General features: G+C 35.2%; 1 protein-coding gene across 1 annotated transcript in view; it reads right to left on the bottom strand.

Moving 5' to 3' along the window:
- cd4-1 (CD4-1 molecule) overlaps window positions 1-18148 on the bottom strand; it is a 45790-nt gene that overhangs the window by 24737 nt on the left and 2905 nt on the right. Inside the window, exon 2 of the mRNA XM_020928129.2 lies at window positions 4152-4260. The gene's annotated coding sequence lies outside the window, so the exon portion shown is untranslated. The remainder of the gene's footprint in view (window positions 1-4151; window positions 4261-18148) is intronic.

The following is an 18148-nucleotide window of genomic DNA, read 5'->3' as shown; positions in this document are numbered from 1 at the left end:
GTCACTCTGAAGTAGAATCTGTGCTTTTTTTTTTTTTTTTTTTGCGATTTGTGTAAAAAAAAAAAAAAAAAAAAACCTGGAGATGTTTTGAGATTATGAAGCTGGGCCTTGAATCTTCCAGAGTTTTATTTAAAATGGTTTATCTCCATGGATACAAGAAGGGGAGAGCGTAAGGGCAAAGTTGTAGGTGCAAAAATATCATCAAAACTGGATATTTAATGTACTGTTTTTTTGTTTATTGTTTTGGTATCGGTGTAAACTCAGGAGTCTCTAACCTTTTTCCTCACTCTGTCACTCTGAAGTAAAATCTGTGCTTTTTTTTTTTTTTTTGCGATTTGTGTAAAAAAAAAAAAAAAAAAAAAAACCTGGATATGTTTTGAGATTAAGATGTTGAATCTTCCAGAGTATGGCATTAAAATGGTTTATCTCCATGGATACAAGAAGGGGAGAGCGTAAGGGCAAAGTTGTAGGTACAAAAATGTCATCAAAACTGGATATTTAATGTACTGGGTTTTGTTTTGTTTTTTGTTTATTGGGTAACACTTTACAATAACTACACCTTACTTAGCCTTAATAAAGCATGAACAAAGACTTAATTAATAATGAACAAAGATTTAATTAATAATGATTCACGCTTAGTAAATGCTTAATAAAGCATAATTCATCTTCACTTTAGAAAAGCTCTCAAAAAGATTTAACTAACAGATAACAGCTGCCTGAATTATCATTGCATTGCATTATTAGTAAATCATTCTCTCATAGTTTACTAATGATTAATAAATGATCAAATGGTTAGTTCATGAGTAATTAAGTATGAAATAATTATGAGTAACTATTTACAGCACAGGCAAATTAAGTTGCAAGTGCTAATTAAGGTAGTAATTAAGTAGTTACTAAGCGTGAATCATTATTAATTAAGTCTTTGTTCATTATTAATTAAGCCTTAGTTCATGCTTTATTATAAAGTATTATATTATATAGTTATTATAAAGTGTTACCATTTATTGTTTTGGTATTGGTGTATATTCAAGAGTCTTTAACCTTTTTCCTCCAGTGAGCAGCTTTACAAAACAAAAAAATACCAAAGAGCTACTCATGTTAGCGGTCACAAGATTATAAAAGTGTAAAAATGCATGGCGCACTCAGATGGCCGATGTCCAAAAGCTTTTTATTCATTTTTCAGTAACGTTTTGGCAAAAAATACTTTCGTCAGATCATTTTTCTTGCTCTAGAACACAGTCTACACGAATCTGACTGTCAGACTCCTACAAACATAAACCATTATCTGTTTTTAGTGCGCAAAGTTACGCATCAAAATAGTAAATTCACAACGGTAATAGGTATTTTTTACATGCTCACAAACAGTCGGAAACACGACCACATCACCCCTGTCCTGTAACTCCTCGCACTGGCTCCCTGTCCAGTTCAGAATTCATTTTAACCCTTACATACTGTTCATTTTTTTAGCTTTCGCAGTGTGGTCCTGGTCAAATTTGACCTGGACCAAGAATTCCCTTATAGTAAGTGTCTATACCAAATAAATAGACTGTCCCACACGAATAAATATATGTACTGTATAAATATAATGTTTGAGAGAGCACGAAGAGCCTATTTTTATAACGTTTTACAACACTTGTTTATGGAGAAAAAAATCTGCTATCACACAGTATCATGTCCTGTTTAACAAAACACTTAAAAATATAAAAGCCAATATGATTTTTATATATATTATTGCATTTGAAACTGACATGAATATTCTGTAAGAGTTGGAATTTATAATATAACTAGTTTTATCCACTGTGGCCCTTATGCTTATTTCAAACTAGTCAGTGCATTCAAAGCAGTGTTATGTAAAAGTATAACATTTTTAAATATTTTTGTGTATTTTGGCAAAAATTTGGGAAAAGTCATCGAATTTCAGGATCAAAGAATGACGCTTAGTGTATTTTTACTACTGCTCAATGTCAAAACGGGTCAAATTTAACCCGAAGAGTATGTAAGGGTTAAAATTTTGATATTTTAATGCAGTCAGTGGTCTTGCACCTTCCTATACCTTGTGTGAGATTTTGACCCCCTCACCAACCCAGCAGAGCTCTACGATCTGCTGGGCAACATCTGCTGGAGGTCCCCCCGGTCCCGGTGCAAACAGTGGGGTGATCAAACTCTGGAACTCTTTGCCCATTGAGTTACGGTCCATCCCTGACCTGCCTTTGTTCAAAACCAAACTTAAAACCTGCTTATTTAGAACGTCTTTTAACACTTTGTGGCCCTGTGAAACTTTCTTTATTTTAGTGGTGTAATGTGCTTTGTTGCTTTTGTTTGTGTGATGTTTATTGTTTTTTTTATCGTGTTTTAATGTTGTACAGCACTTTGGTCGGCTTTGGTCATCGGAAGGTGCAATAGAAATAAAGTCTGATTGATTGTATTTAATTCTACAAATATTAGTTCTTCTTCAGCACAATAAGTATGATTCATAAATCCGTTGTCGAGCTGCTTGGAGACGTCTTCATGCATCCAAACAAACATGCACCACAAATGTTTACAAAGGGGTTTGGCTGAAGCTCTAGTAACTTTTGCTTCTGTCGACTTCCTTTGAGTTAGAGTTCAGCAGGCAGCGCCCACCCCCGGTCCGTTTATGAACAAAATTAATATTAAAAGATTGAAAACGTGCTCAGGCGTAATCAGCTATGGGGTAACTATCATTTTATTTAGAATCTGTTTATGAAACTTTATAAACCTCAAAGTTATTTCAACATTTCACAGAGTCTTGTGTTTTAAATGTGTTTTTTTGGACTTTAAAACAACCACATTATGGACATTATTTAGCATGTGGTTGATTATCCTCTGCAATTTCTTAATGAACTCTTAATATTTGAATTTTTAGAAAAGTCTATGGAAATAATGAATGTAAAATTTACTTCCAGAACCGGAGCACTTTTTATTATTTTCAAAGCGCTTTCATCGTCTTACACTGCGTGACAAATCGCTCAAATAAAAATACTTGAAATTAAATGAAAGTGGTACGTGACTTTCCACATTCAGTTTGTGATCTATAAAATATAAAAAGATAAAAGGATAACTAAGACATGAAAATGAGTGACCCGCTCTAAAAAGTCTTTGGAGCTGTTCAGAGACGAGACAGAAGCAGATCTGTGCACAGACGAGAAGTGAACATAAGTGAACAAGTTGGAGAAAGTTTGAGAAAGTTTGTAGAAGTTTGTGGAAGTTTAAGAAAGTTTGTGGAAGCTTAAGAAAGTTTGTGAAAGTTTGTGAAATGTTTGTGAAAGTTTTAGAAAGTTTGTGGAAAGTTTGAGAAAGTTTGTGAACGTTTGTGAAATTTTTAGAAAGTTTGAGAAAGTTTTAGAAAGTTTGTCAAAGTTTGTCAAAGTTTGTCAAAGTTTGTGAAAGTTTGAAAGTTTGAGAAAGTTTGAGAAAGTTTGAGGAAGTTTGTAGAAGTTTGTGGAAGTTTGCACAGTTTCCGTACGTACACATTTAGTTAGAATTCCACGTGAGGTTTTACAAATGAGCCCACGTCTCAACAACTCAGCAAGTTTTTTACCAGGTATTTTTGAGCAATAAAACCACTTGTAACTGAATAAATACAAGATAAATAAGCTGAACGCCAAACATGGAACGTTTCAGGTAAATAAATACAATCTTTATGGTGAAGAATGGTGTTGCACCTTAACTGATAAGTTCCTTAGTGCAGCTTTAATATCACAGTCAATAATCGGCCTGTACCATGTAGATGTTGTAGCTGATTCAGAGCATAAACCATTAAACATAGAGTTAATTCAGTTCATTTGAGACTAAATGTCTTTCTGTGTCTTTGATTTTCTTTTGTTCAACCAGTTTAGTGATCTATAGATGAACACCGCCTTTGTTCATCTAGTACTTTGTTTTTTTTAGAGTCTACATTTCATGAACGACGATGAATTTAAGAAAAAATACACATACACTCATTTATTATGTCTATATTAATCCCTCAGAAAACACAATTTAGATTTTTGACAGCAGAAAAAACGTATATTTTTAAAAATTGATTCGCCATTTTAATGATTTCAGTTCAACCTACGCACAGAAACATTTACAGTCTGATAATATTACAGTATTAAACGATAATGCTGCAGAGTATTTGGTACCAGACTCACCTCCTCCGGCCCTGATCTTCCGATGTTCTGATGTTCTGATCCTCTGATGTTCTTTGTGTTTCAGGTGAAGACTGGTGTCGACTCTGACGCACCGCCCTGTGTCACTGGTCTGAAAAACACCACAGGAGACAGGGACTTATGTCGTGTAAATAAATCAAGGGGCGTGGACACTCTACAGCCAATGCAGTATAAAGAAGAAAAGTTCATATACATATAGTTAAGAAGGCGAATTTTATGCAAGTTCAGATTTCCAAATAGTCACACTCATACAAAGCATTGCTCATTTTTCCACTGGACACTCAAAAATATCTGTTTGCGGTGGATTCATGCTCGTAATTTAAATGTTTTAGTAACTATCAGTGTTAAAGTTTTGTCTTTTCTTTAACTTCTTGCATGTTTAACTTCATGACACATCAGTATTTTATGAATGAAATCAAATAAATAAATAAATACATTAAGAACCTTCATCCGTTCTTACTTTTTTTAGTAAACATAAAGGCAAAGAGTGAAGCGTCTTGCCCAAGAACACAACTCCAGAATGAATTTATAATGTAAATTAAAGATAAAGGCACAGACGCACAGATTGGAGAAAGTGAAAAAGTAAAATAGATTAAATCAGACTAGATATTTAATTGTGCGTTCAAAGATTTCAATTTTCTATTATTTCCATCAATAGCGCGGCGTCTATAGATGAACAAACTAGTGTTAGAAACGGATTAGATTTAACGTAGGACTTATTTCCATCTGAAAAGTCCAGAAAAATCACAATTTGAGCTGAAGTATATGTAAATCTGTCATTTTGATGCCTATTTCTGTGCACTAATAACTGGATAATGGTTTAGTTGTAAGTTTTATAGGCGTCTAAAACTCGCCGTGGCTCTGATATTTTCGTTTTGTTAAAGAAGCTTTGTGAAGGAAAAAGGCTGGAGACTCCTGGTTTATGATGTCGTTTACTTTGCTGCGTTTTCGTGCTGTAGCTGAACACCTGTTTTTGAGCATCTGTTTATGTTTTAACCTCATTCAGCGAAGTGCAGCATTGTTGCATTTACGAGGCTTTATTTTAGGGAACAAACCGCTCCAAAAAATGAAAATAAATCAAATAAAGTAAAGCAAATGACCTTATCCAGATCTATAAATGTGACACAGGTCGTTGTAATAGTCTAAATAAAAGACACTGCACTGCAAAAATGAATGCGAATTAGTTAAAATAATTCTGTTTTACTAGATTTATTTATTTTGATTATTTTTTACAACGATACAGTTATATTTTTTGCAGAAGGAGGCACGCTGGGTTTGACTCCCGAGCGGCGAGGGATGTTTCTTTGCAGAGTTTGCATGTTCTCCGTGTGTCCGTTTGCCACCATCGACCCAAAACACAACGCAAAGGAACAAAACACAACCCAAAATACAGCAGGTCAAATGATCTAATTAAGTTTTGATCAGTCCTGGCTCAAGATCTGCAGTTTGTTCCACTGCCACAGCATCATAGCGCTCTCTGCTCCTGACAGGTTACCCCAGCGTTACTGAAGGATGGGTCAAATGCACAAGACACATTTCCCCACAGGGTTAAAGAAAGTGTTCTGTGACCTGATGAAGATTTGTCCTTGAACGGAAAGCATCGGTATTTGAATAAAATTTCTATATCCTAATCAGATTGCTTCAGATAAGTATTTTTCTTGATCTTAAATTGTGTCTGTGTAGTTTTGGCGTCACTTAAATGAATTAAAAGATGGGTTAAGGTTTACGTTACACTGACTTTTGTCGTAATTAATGTATTTTCATGCTCTGTCCCTGTAGAAATAAAAACATGTTATACTATATACCAGAGGTGGAGGCCTGCAAGTAATGACTTGGACTCGAGTCAGACTTGAGTCATTATTTTTAGGACTTGAAACTTGACTTGATAAAATGGACTAAGACTTGGGACTCGACTTGGACTTGAGGCCTGTGACTTGAGAAGCACTTCTAAATCTGAATTCCTTTTATTCTAACTGTAATGATTCACTTTAAGATCTTGTTAAGACATTTAAAAAGGAAAAATTAACTTATCTACAACTCTTATAAACTCTATAAATACTCATATATAATATATAATATATATAAATATACTATGATTTTTTTAAGAACAATTTAGTTTAAAAATCATATAAAATTGCAAAAAAATCTAAGCTATATTTGGTATTTTGGTTTAAAAAACTTGAAATGATTGAAGCTCAAAGCAGACGACTTGGACTTGACTTGGACTTATGGGCCAGTGACTCGAGACTCGACTTGGACTTGCCTGTATTTGACTTGGGACTCGACTTAGACTTGAGGCCTGTGACTTGAGAAGCACTTTTAAATCTGAATTCCTTTTATTCTAACTGTAATGATTCACTTTAAGATCTTGTTAAGACATTTAAAAAAGGAAAAATTTACTTTTCTACAACTCTTATAAACTCTATAAATACTCATATATAAATATACTATGATTTTTTTAAGAACAATTTAGTTTAAAAAATCATATAAATTGCAAAAAACTAAGATATATTTGGTACTACTTTGGTTTAAAGACTTGAAATGACTTGAAGCTCAAAACAGACGACTTGGACTTGACTTGGACTTGACTTGGACTTATGGACCAGTGACTCGAGACTCGACTTGGACTTGCCTGTATTTGACTTGGGACTTGACTCGGACTTGAGGTCAAAGACTTGAGACTTGCAAAACAAGGACTTGGTCCCACCTCTGTTATAAACCGCACTACATCATAAAACGCAACGTCTATCAGCCCTTTTCTCTTGAGTAGTAGATTTTGCTGTAGGTTTACACAGTTACAATAAAAAATATGATTCACCATTATACTAACAATACCAGATATGGAAAGGTAAGATACATTTTCTTGAATCTGTGTCTGTGCTGATCTGTATCTTAAAAAGCACCTGGTTTCTCCACATCTGAGCTCAGTGAACAGCTTCTGTACTGTCACCTTGTTTGGCCAGTGGAATATAAAACCAACAACACAGCTCTTATACTGTAAAAAATACTCCCAGGGCAGAAAATGTAGGTGGAAATGTAAAAACTGTAGCCTATTACTTTACTGAACTGGAAATAAGTGGTAAAAAATCAAGACCTTCAAACATACACTTCAAAAGTTTGGATGGACTTTTTCATTTTCGTCTTTATTTTCGTGATTATTTACATTGTAGATTCTCACTGAAGACATCACATCTATGGACAAATATGGAACGTGGTAAACAAAAAAAATGCAACCAACCCATATGGAAAAAAACTGGAAAAAAAATATAAGAATTTACCAGTGTCTTTGTAGTAAATCTTTCTAGAAGGTTTATATGTGTCATGTGTGGTTTACTCCTGAAAGTGTTTCCCCTTTTGCATTTTTCTCATACAAATATATTATGAAAAACTAGTAAAGATAAAGTGAACATTTTGCATGACTTTTACAGGTAATGTGCATGATCAACTACATTTTCTTTGTATGTTCCATGTAATGTTTGTATTCTTTATTTATATGTTGCAGTTAAAAAAACAAAACAAAATCTGAGTGTGAAGGGGGATTTGAACCCAGCTTGTCCATGTGATAGTCTAGTGCACAGGTGTCAAACATACGGCCCAGGGGCCAGATCAGGCCCTCCAAGACCTTTAATCTGGGCTTTTCTTTTAATTCTATTTTTTATTAAAATCTTGTTAATTTTCTGTGGTGTTTATCATAGTAGAGTCTCCAGCGTCTCTGTACGTGGCCCCTCCCACCAGAGCAGCACAAATGAAGACTTGTCTCTTTCCAAACGCTCTTAAAGGACGATCGTTTTGACTGTTGACCGTGACACCCTCATCAGAAAAATGTCAAAAATGAGAAAAGTGAAGCAGAGTGCAGGATTTTCCAAGAAAAAATGACTTTTACTCCCTATTTAACAAGTTCATGTTAAAACTTTGTGTTGAAATTGTATTTTTCTTAAAGTTTCAGGTTGTTCATTATATTATAATATTTTGTAAAAGAAAGAGTTCATCAATTAAAAAAGATTTCTGTAATAGATTTGTGTTTCTCTGCACAAATATTTGAACTTATTGTTATTTTTGGGGTTTATATGACATGAGTTTTCTGATCCAGACACTTTGGGATCAAAGTCGGTTGGATACGGCCCCCGGACCAAAATGAGTTTGACACCCCTGGTCTAGTGACTCACCTGTGAAACTACCCAGCCAGTACTAATGGTAAGAATGATAGCAGATGTTGAGGACAGTTACTAGTACCGCGGTGTCCCACAAGTAAATGGCTCTTTGAAGAGGCAACGAGGAAAGAGGCTACAGGATTTTGCAGAGTAAAAATCTTTTTACAGCCTGATGTATGTTCCCTGTGATATCAGTGGAAGAGTGTGTGTCTTATGTTTTTTAAGGTTGTAATGCAAGATTTGGATTACTGTGTTTACCCCCATGCTGCCCAACACACACACACACACACACACACAAAGACACACACACACACACACAAAGACACACACACACACACACACACACACACACAGTGATCATTTTCTTTCTCACTCTCATACACACACAACACAGCAATCGAGTTTAAGGAAACAAACATCATTTCACTTGTTTTTCTATGATTCTGTGGTAAAAATGACCTTTGTCCAACACTTGTGAGGAGATTATATGTTGGATTAGTGTCATGTTCAGCTCTTACAGGTTACAGAGTTTTATATGTTTCATGCTGCACATATTTACCAAAGATCTTGTAACTGTTTTCACTGTCATATACAAATCTTTTAGGATTCAGATAAAACATTAAAATGGTGTATGATTTGTCTATACGTTTTCCATGTGGGAAGATAACTCTAAACTTGTATTAGATTTTATTTTATATTTATTAAAAAAATAGCCACAGTTTGCTCTGATCGCTGGTTTGCACTTTCGCCGTTTCATGACATTTATTATTATTTTATTTATTGATGCTTTCAGTTTCCTCATGGCTGAAACATAATTCCGCAGATTATTTTTTTTAAGTGAAATGTTTTGCATTGCTATGTAAAAATGTAAAGCACTTTGGAAACTGTCTTGTTTATAAAATGTGCTATACAAATAAAGCTGGACTGGATTGACCTGGCACAGCTGTGAAGTGAAAACCATTTCAGGAGAATTCGTCCTGAAACTCAGCGAGAGAAGGCTGAGGATTTAAGCAAAAGGTGGACGCTTTGAGGATTTTATAAAATATTGGTTGAGCTATTTCACTTTTTTCTCGCTTATATATTTCAGGTCTTCATGTGCATATAAAATGTTAAAGTGGTAAACATTCAAAAAGGAAAAACATGAAAGGAGAGGGCGTGTCCAAGCTTTAAACTGTTAGTGTATAAGATAAAAAATGTAAAAAGAATCTCTTCTTAATGAAATCTCTTTGAACAAATGTATAATGTATTCCTTTAGCGCACAGAGGAGCTGCGAGCTGAGTTAAAGGAAGCCTCAGTTGGTTTAGAGCAGTCGACCACAACAAGGACAAACAGGCGACACGTACTCTGAGGTTCCCCGTTCCGTGTGTGTGTGAGTGACGCTTTCACACAACACAACACTACACACCTCCACACCTGCTCCTCTCACATCACACACACTTCAACTGCGAAGCGTCTGAGCTGCACTAATGTTTGAGTCTCACAGGACACAACTGTAAAATGAAAACTATCTAAAGCTTTAATTATCCGTACGCACGAGATTTAAATGATTTGACCATTTTTGAGATATTTCTGACGGGTTTCAACATTCAGCGCAACCAGCGAGACTTAAATTCATTTCTTTTTACCGAATGAAGTGCAGATTCAACGTTAAAGAACCCAGATTACACTATTTTCTGATCTTTGTTATAATATTTTCTCATCAAACACAACTGGAGCTGTGTTTTTTGTTTCATTCACACATGTTTAACGCACAAATCTTGCATATTTAGGCTGAGTTCTCTGTGTCTGAAAGCATTCTGTTACACCTTTTGGATGTCATGCGCTAATACAAGAGCTCCACTGTGGTTTTAAACTCTTCACTAGAATCATTTGGATCATTTCAGCCCTGGAAATGCCAATCTTTACAGAAGAAAAGGTGAAATTTAGCTGCTAACAAACATGAACTTTTACACAGACAGTGGCTCCCTCTTTTCTACATCACTCGAGGAAAAACTAAAACTAAAACACTATCCACGCCAGTCCATATTTCCCACAATCAGGGAGTAATTTAGCTCCGTAAAATAGATATTTATATAAATGTACACTGTATCTATCTATATATAACTATCACCTCATGAGGTCACAAGGTTGAACAGAGCATTTTGAGCTTTGGAGATGTTAACAGACTAATAATAAAGTTTTACATGTGTGAATGAAACAAAACACAATTCCAGATCTGTTTTTTGAGGAGGTAAAGAGTGAGCTTTAAGCCATAACATAGGACCTTTAAATTGGGCTGAGATAAATCAAAATGTTGAGAAACTGAACATATAAATGTTCTTTTTTTTCCCTCAAGACCTTCTGTGTATAGCTCAGGGGTGTCAAACTCAAATTCACAAAGGGCTGAAATTAAAAACTGGGACTAAGTCGTGGGCCAAATTAAATATTTATTAAAAAAATTTCAACAACATCTGCCTGTTTCCTCTTCTTTCGAGATATGTAAATATTACACCTTTTCTTATTAAAATAAATGTTTAATAATAGTTTTGCTTAAACACCGAGTTCAGAACAAGCAACATATAAAATAATAACACAATTTTAAATAAATAATGTCTCTATAGTCGATCTGTAGACAGCGATGAACAGCTCTAATACATATTTGGCATGATCTCATGGACCAAATATAATTATATCACGGGTCAAATTTAGCCCCCGGGCCTGAGTTTGACACGTCTGGTTCACTACAACAAACAAAAGTCACACACTCAATTGGCAATTTTACGCCAGATGCACTTCCCGTCGAACCAAGGTACATTCTGAACGCTGAAGGTGAATTTTCTTGACAAGGACACAAGAAACGCTGCTTGGATTCAAACCAGCCACATTCAGGATGATGCAGGAGCGAGTAAACAATCATTCAGTTCATAGAAATTACTAATAAATTTCTCCAAAACTGTCCAAAACCCTGAACAAAGATTCAATAACTATTCTAATGTCGCCAAACACAAAACGCCTATTTCAGCTGCTATTTCAATCGTCACTGTAAGAAGCTGTGTGATGGCACTTCTAAAATAAATAAAGTACATTGTAGATTAGGGCTGAGTAGTATTAAGAAGTTGCCAATACGATACATGTCTCGATACACAGGCCACGATACGATACGTTTTTTGATACCGTGCACTTTCGATTTGATATGATTTGATACAGTTCAGTGAAAAAAAAAGGCTAAATCATGGGCGTGGCACTCAAAGTCAACTAAGTTCAGCAGGTTTGTGCAAAGTTGAAATGAAAAACACCCATTTTACTCAACAAAACAGTGAAAATGTCAACACACACTGCAAAAAACTAAATCCAGTTAAGTTAAGACGACTTAGATATGGTGTAGGCTCACAGAATGTACAGGCACTACTGTGTACGGCTACAGCAACAACAGGGCTCAGAGCACAGCAAAAATGTAGGATTATGTAGTTAAAATTAAGTTAATTGACAATATTTATGTATATTTACTAGTAAGAATTAGGCTGTAGGTTTGTTGTCTTGTATTACACAGCAAAAAAACAAAATCTAGTCAAGTTAAGATGAAGAATTAAGAAAGTTTGATCATGAGTTGAGTCAGTTTCACTTGACAAGTCAAATTATTTGTCAGTGGAATAAGACTTTTTGTTCTTAAAATATGAAAGTACATCTTGCTACACTTAAAATAAGAAAAACAACAACTTTTTGCCCACAAACGAAATCGAATGTTGCTTGATTTAAGAAAAACACACTTATTCCATTGGTCGATCATTTGACTTGTCAAGTTAAATCGACACAAATAAAGTAAAATGTTCTTAATTTAAGTCATTGTAACTTACCTAGATATTGTTTTTTTACCAGTGCAAATGACTCTTGGCGATATATCGATACAGCAGCCCATGATATCGATACTGTGTCATGAAATGAAATGATACGATATATCGATATTTCAATATTTTTGCACACTCCTGTTGTAGATAGAGCAGAAATATAACATGTTTAAATGAGTTCATGAGACAAACTGGCTTTTGTGTTCATCTTACAGGTCAAACATAAGGCAGTTTTAACTAGGCCCAGTAAAACATAGGCCGACTAAAACATAGGCCAACTAAAACATAGACCAAATAAAGCATAGGCCAAATAAAACACAGGCCAACTAAAACATAGACCAAATAAAACACAGGCCAACTAAAACATAGACCAAATAAAACACAGGCCAACTAAAACATAGGCCAACTAAAACATAGAAACAAATAAAACACAGGCCAACTAAAACATAGACCAAATAAAACATAGGTCAACTAAAACATAGGCCGACTAAAACATAGGTGAACTAAATTATAGGACAACTAAAACATAGGCCGACTAAAACATAGACCAAATAAAACATAGGCCAACTAAAACATAGACCAAATAAAACATAGGTCAACTAAAACATAGACCAAATAAAACATAGGTCAAACTAAAACATAGACCAAATAAAACACAGGCCAACTAAAACATAGACCAAATAAAACATAGGCCAACTAAAACATAGACCAAATAAAACATAGGTCAACTAAAACATAGACCAAATAAAACATAGGTCAACTAAAACATAGGCCGACTAAAGCATAGGCCAACTAAAACATAGGTGAACTAAATTATAGGACAACTAAAACATAGGCCAACTAAAACTAAAACATAGACCAACTAAAACATGGACCAACTAAAACATGGACCAACTAAAACATGGACCAACTAAAACATAAGTCAACTAAAACATAGACCAACTAAATTATAGGCCAAATAAAACATGGAACAACTAAAACATAGGCCAAATAAAACATAGGCCAACTAAAACATAAGGCCAACTAAAACATAGGCCAACTAAAACATAGACCAACTAAAACATGGACAACTAAAAACATAAGTCAACTAAAACATAGACCAACTAAAACATAGGCCAACTAAAACATAGGCCAAATAAAACATAGGACCAACTAAAACATAGACCAACTAAAACATAGGACCAACTAAAACATAGGCCAACTAAAACATAGACCAACTAAATTATAGGCCAACTAAAACATGGACCAACTAAAACATAGGCCAAATAAAACATAAGTCAACTAAAAATAGGCCAACTAAAAAGATAGGCCAACTGAAAACATAGGCCAACTAAAAACACAGAACAACTAAAACTAAAACATAGGCCAACTAAAACATAGGCCAACTTAAAACATAGGCCAACTAAATTATAAGGCCAACTCAAACATCGGCTGTAAGTGTCTGACATTTCTGTTTCTGTGGTTATTGTGCTGATTCGGCGCTTTCAGAGGTTACAGTAAAAAAAAACACTGTTACCATGGAAATCTGCCATATTCGACGCAACAGACAAAACGCTCGTACAGAGATATTATCAGCATTTCTCACACCGCGACAGATACCTTTGAATATATACAATATCTTAAAATCTTCACTGGTTTAATCTTAGGCTAGCCTCAAAACTCTAAGAAATATCAAGCACAGTTATTCTGCAGATATTACATTTTCCGTCTGGTTGTTTGTGCGCTGGAGAAAACCCGAGGAGTCCCATTACTCACCACTGCGTCTGTGTCATTATTGTAAATCTCGTGGGACTGAGGGACTGAGCGTGATTCACCGTTTCAGCTTTATGGGTTATGTGCTCGGCTCCTACACAGGGCTTCCCTCTTAAACAAACCCCAAACAACAACAAAACACAACGCTTCAAGTTTCAGGGTTCAAAAATGTCTGTTTCCAACCAAAGTAGAAACAGAAAGATACAAAACCGATGACTGTAGAAGAAAAGTCAAAAGGTCTACCAACGAAACAACTCAGAGTGTAAATGATCATTCATGTTTTAACCCGGAATCAGCGTCTTTCCTGTGACCTTTTTTCTTGGTTAATGTGTCTTGTGGTGTCATGTGATCGTTTAGGAAGTGCTCCATTTTGTTTTTAAACTCCACACACCTTCACTAGAATAATTTAGATAACTTCAGCCCTGGAATCGCCAAACTCTACTGAACTTAAAGTAAAAGCGAACGTGAAAATTGCGGCTTCATGACATGACTTTAGAGATAAATATCTGCCATTGGGACAAGATTGAAGATTGTCCAACGATCAAGAACATTGAAGGTCCTTTAATGTTGAGACAAGTCGAAAGAACATCCAAGATCCTCTAGCTCAGGGGTGTCAAACTCATTTTGGTCCGGGGGCCGTATCCAACCAACTTTGATCCCAAAGGGGCCGGATCAGAAAACTCATGTCATATAAACCCCAAAAATAACAATAACTTCAAATATTTGTGCAGAGAAACACAAATCTATTACAGAAATATTGTTTAATTGATGAACTCTTTCTTTTACAAAATATTATAATATTATGAACAACCTGAAACTTTAAGAAAAATACAATTTCAACACAAAGTTTTAACATGAACTTGTTTAACATTAACTTGTATAAATAGGAATAAGTCATTTTTTCTTGTAAAATCCTGCACTCTGCTTCACTTTTCTCATTTTTGACATTTTTCTGATGAGGGTGTCACGGTCAACAGTCAAAACAATCGTCCTTTAAGAGTGTTTGGAAAGAGACAAGTCTTCATTTGTGCTGCTCTGGTGGGAGGGGCCACGTACAGAGACGCTGGAGACGCTGCTGTGATAAACACCACAGAAAATTAACAATATTTTAATAAAAAATTGAATTAAAATATTTTAGTAGAAAATCAGCCGAGGGCCAGATTAAAGGTCTTGGAGGGCCGGATCTGGCCCCTGGGCCGTATGTTTGACACCTGTGCACTAGCTCATATGGAAACAAGTCTGAGGAACATCAAAAGACCTCTAGAAGCAAAAAAGGGAAATCTGAAGAACATCGGGGGAACCTTTACTACAGACTTGTTTCTGTAGCCGTTAGAAGATCATAGATGTTCTACTAACTTCTACAGAAACAAGTCGGAGGAACATCCAAAGACCCCTAGAAGCAAAGAGAGAAATGTGAAGAACATCAAGGGTCCTTTAACTGCTATTGTTACAGGTCAGAAGAACATCCAAGATCCTCTATGACCAAAGACCTCTAGGAGCAACAGTGAGAAATCTGAAGAACATCTAGTGTCATCTAGGACAAGTCTGAATAACATCTATGAACCTCTAGCTCATATAGAAACACGTCTGAGGAACAATGAAAGACCTCTAGAAGCAACAGAAAGAAATATGAAGAACATCGAGGGTTCTTTAACTATTATTGTTACAGGTCAAAAGAACATCCAAGATCCTCTAGCTGCTACAGAAACAAGTCTGAGGAACATCCAAAGTTTTAGAAGCAACAGAGAGAAATCTGAAGAACATCGAGGGCCCTTTAATGTTGAGACAAGTCAAAAGAACATCCAATATCCTCTAGCTCATATAAAAACAAGTCTGAGGAACATTATAAGACCTCCAGAAGCAACAGAGAGAAATGTGAAGAACATCAAGGGTCCTTTAATATTAGGATTTGTCAAAAGAACATCCAATGTCCTCTAGCTGCTATGGGGACAGATCTGAAGAACATTCTAGGTTCTCTCAGAAATGATTATACCCCATCTGCCCCTCACATATAAGTCAGAACAGCATCGTTTTCATTTTGAGGAATAATTGCACTGAATTTTAAGAATTACAAAATCTGTCAAACTATCAAACAATTACTTTGGAAACACTTTATTTTAAGGTACACTTATTAACATCTAACTACCTGCTAATTCACATAGTTGTAGATGGTTAATTTGTCATTAATTAGTATTTATTCAGCAGTTACACACTTAGTCAAGTGCCTCAAAAAGGATCTTGCCAAACTTCAACTAATCCAGAACAGGGCGGCTCGTCTGGCTCTACGGACCAGGGTGAGCGTCATGCATGAGAGGTTATCCAAGTTTACTGTTGAGGACAGATTTACCTGTAGCCGCATTTTGTTTTTTAAAAATGTATTTTACAAAGACCACTGAGCCTGTTTGCACAACTACTATCCTCTAGTGATCTGCATGACTTTATCACAAGTCAAACTACACAGGGACATTTTATACTTCCACTGTCCAGGACTAATGCCCTGAAAAGAATCATTCTGTACAGAGCGATAGCGCTTTGGAACATGCTCCCCTAAACCGTAACTGTTCACAAGCATGAACCAAGTTTTAAGAAAATGTTCAAGAAATACATTGGAAATCGTACATAATTATATTTAGTCACTAGCTATGCATTGTAATTTATTGATATATTATAGTTGTAGTAGTGTTGTGTAGTGTAATATACTATGGAACAGGACTGTATGAACTTATGTGTGAACTTTTTGTTATTATAATTGAACATTTTATTGTAAATTATGCAAACTTGGACACCAGGAAGAATAGTCCTTACCCCAGTAAAGACTAATAGGGATCCAATAAATAAATAAATAAATAAATATTAATGTCTAATTCCCCATAAGCTTATTCTGCTATTAGTTAGACCACAGGTGTCAAACATAAGGCCCGGGGGCCAGATCCGGCCCTCCAAGACCTTTAATGTGGCCCTTGGGTGGTTTTCTACTAAAATATTTTGAATGTTGAAATTGAATTTTTCTTAAAGTTTCAGGTTGTTCATAATATTATAATATAATAACATAATAATAAGAAAGAGTTCATCAATTAAACAATATTTCTGTAATAGATTTGCATTTCTCTGTACAAATATTTGAACTTATTGTTATTTTTGGGGTTTATATGACATGAGTTTTCTGATCCGGCCCCTTTGGGATCAAAGTAGGTTGGATACGGCCCCCGGACCAAAATGAGTTCGACACCCCTGATTTAGACATTTACAAACACTTTCCTGTTAACACACTCTTTATTACTGCTTATTAGTTTGATACTAGGTCATTTTTATCCATGAATTCTGATTCTATTAAGATTTTGGTCATAAGCGTTATAAGGATTATAAGGTATAAGGTTATAAGGTCATAAGGAATAGTAGTACAAGAAACACAGGGAAGTGTAGATATGGCTGAATAAATACGAATTAATGACAAATTAACCATCTACAACTATGCGACTTAGCAGGTGGTTAGATGTTAATAAGTGTACCCTAAAATATAAGTGATACCATTCATTTTTTATGTTAAAATGTCATTAAAATTGTGTCTACATTCTCAGGGAATAGTCAAAATAGAGTGTTTTTACGTTAAATGGATCAAAGATGTCTTATGGCACCTTTATTTCATGCACTTTTTGACAATTTTCATATGAAGTAACACTTGATCATGCCTTTTAGCGTACTACAAATGGCTCACGAATTTCACAGTTTCATCTTTTGGGAAAAATGTACACATTAATGGGTTAATATAGACGCAGTGATCCTTTAGAAAATAACTTGAGATTGATAAAGTCAGGTTACAGTGCAGTCCACATAAAACACTACTGAACACAACAGATCATACGTACAGTAGAGGACGGAAACATATAACTTTTATTGAACTCTGTCGCAAACATGTCAAATGTCAGTGGAAAAAAAGTGACATTTACAGTTCATGAAAGGAAAGTATTCAAGTATTTTCTGTGTAACACAACACACGGCGGCAGCTTATTGAACATAATACAGTTTATTGCAGATATTTATAAAGCTTTATGGCCTAAGTCGAGGCAGGTGAAGTGGAGCGCAGGGTTTTTTAATGGGACCAGAGCAGAGCAGCCACAGCACTTAAACCTTCTAATATGAGAAACAGAGTCAGAGTTTACGGTGCATTCACATCAGCACGTGGACAAAACAAACTAAACGTAGACTAAACCGGACCAGAACTAAACCAGAATGAGGCTTTACTCAAATTACA

The sequence above is a fragment of the Boleophthalmus pectinirostris genome, unplaced genomic scaffold, assembly GCF_026225935.1.
Source record: "Boleophthalmus pectinirostris isolate CB_2022bp ecotype Guang Dong unplaced genomic scaffold, ASM2622593v1 HiC_scaffold_6, whole genome shotgun sequence".
Lineage (NCBI taxonomy): Eukaryota > Metazoa > Chordata > Actinopteri > Gobiiformes > Gobiidae > Boleophthalmus > Boleophthalmus pectinirostris.
This window is presented reverse-complemented; position numbering and strand designations above follow the sequence as displayed.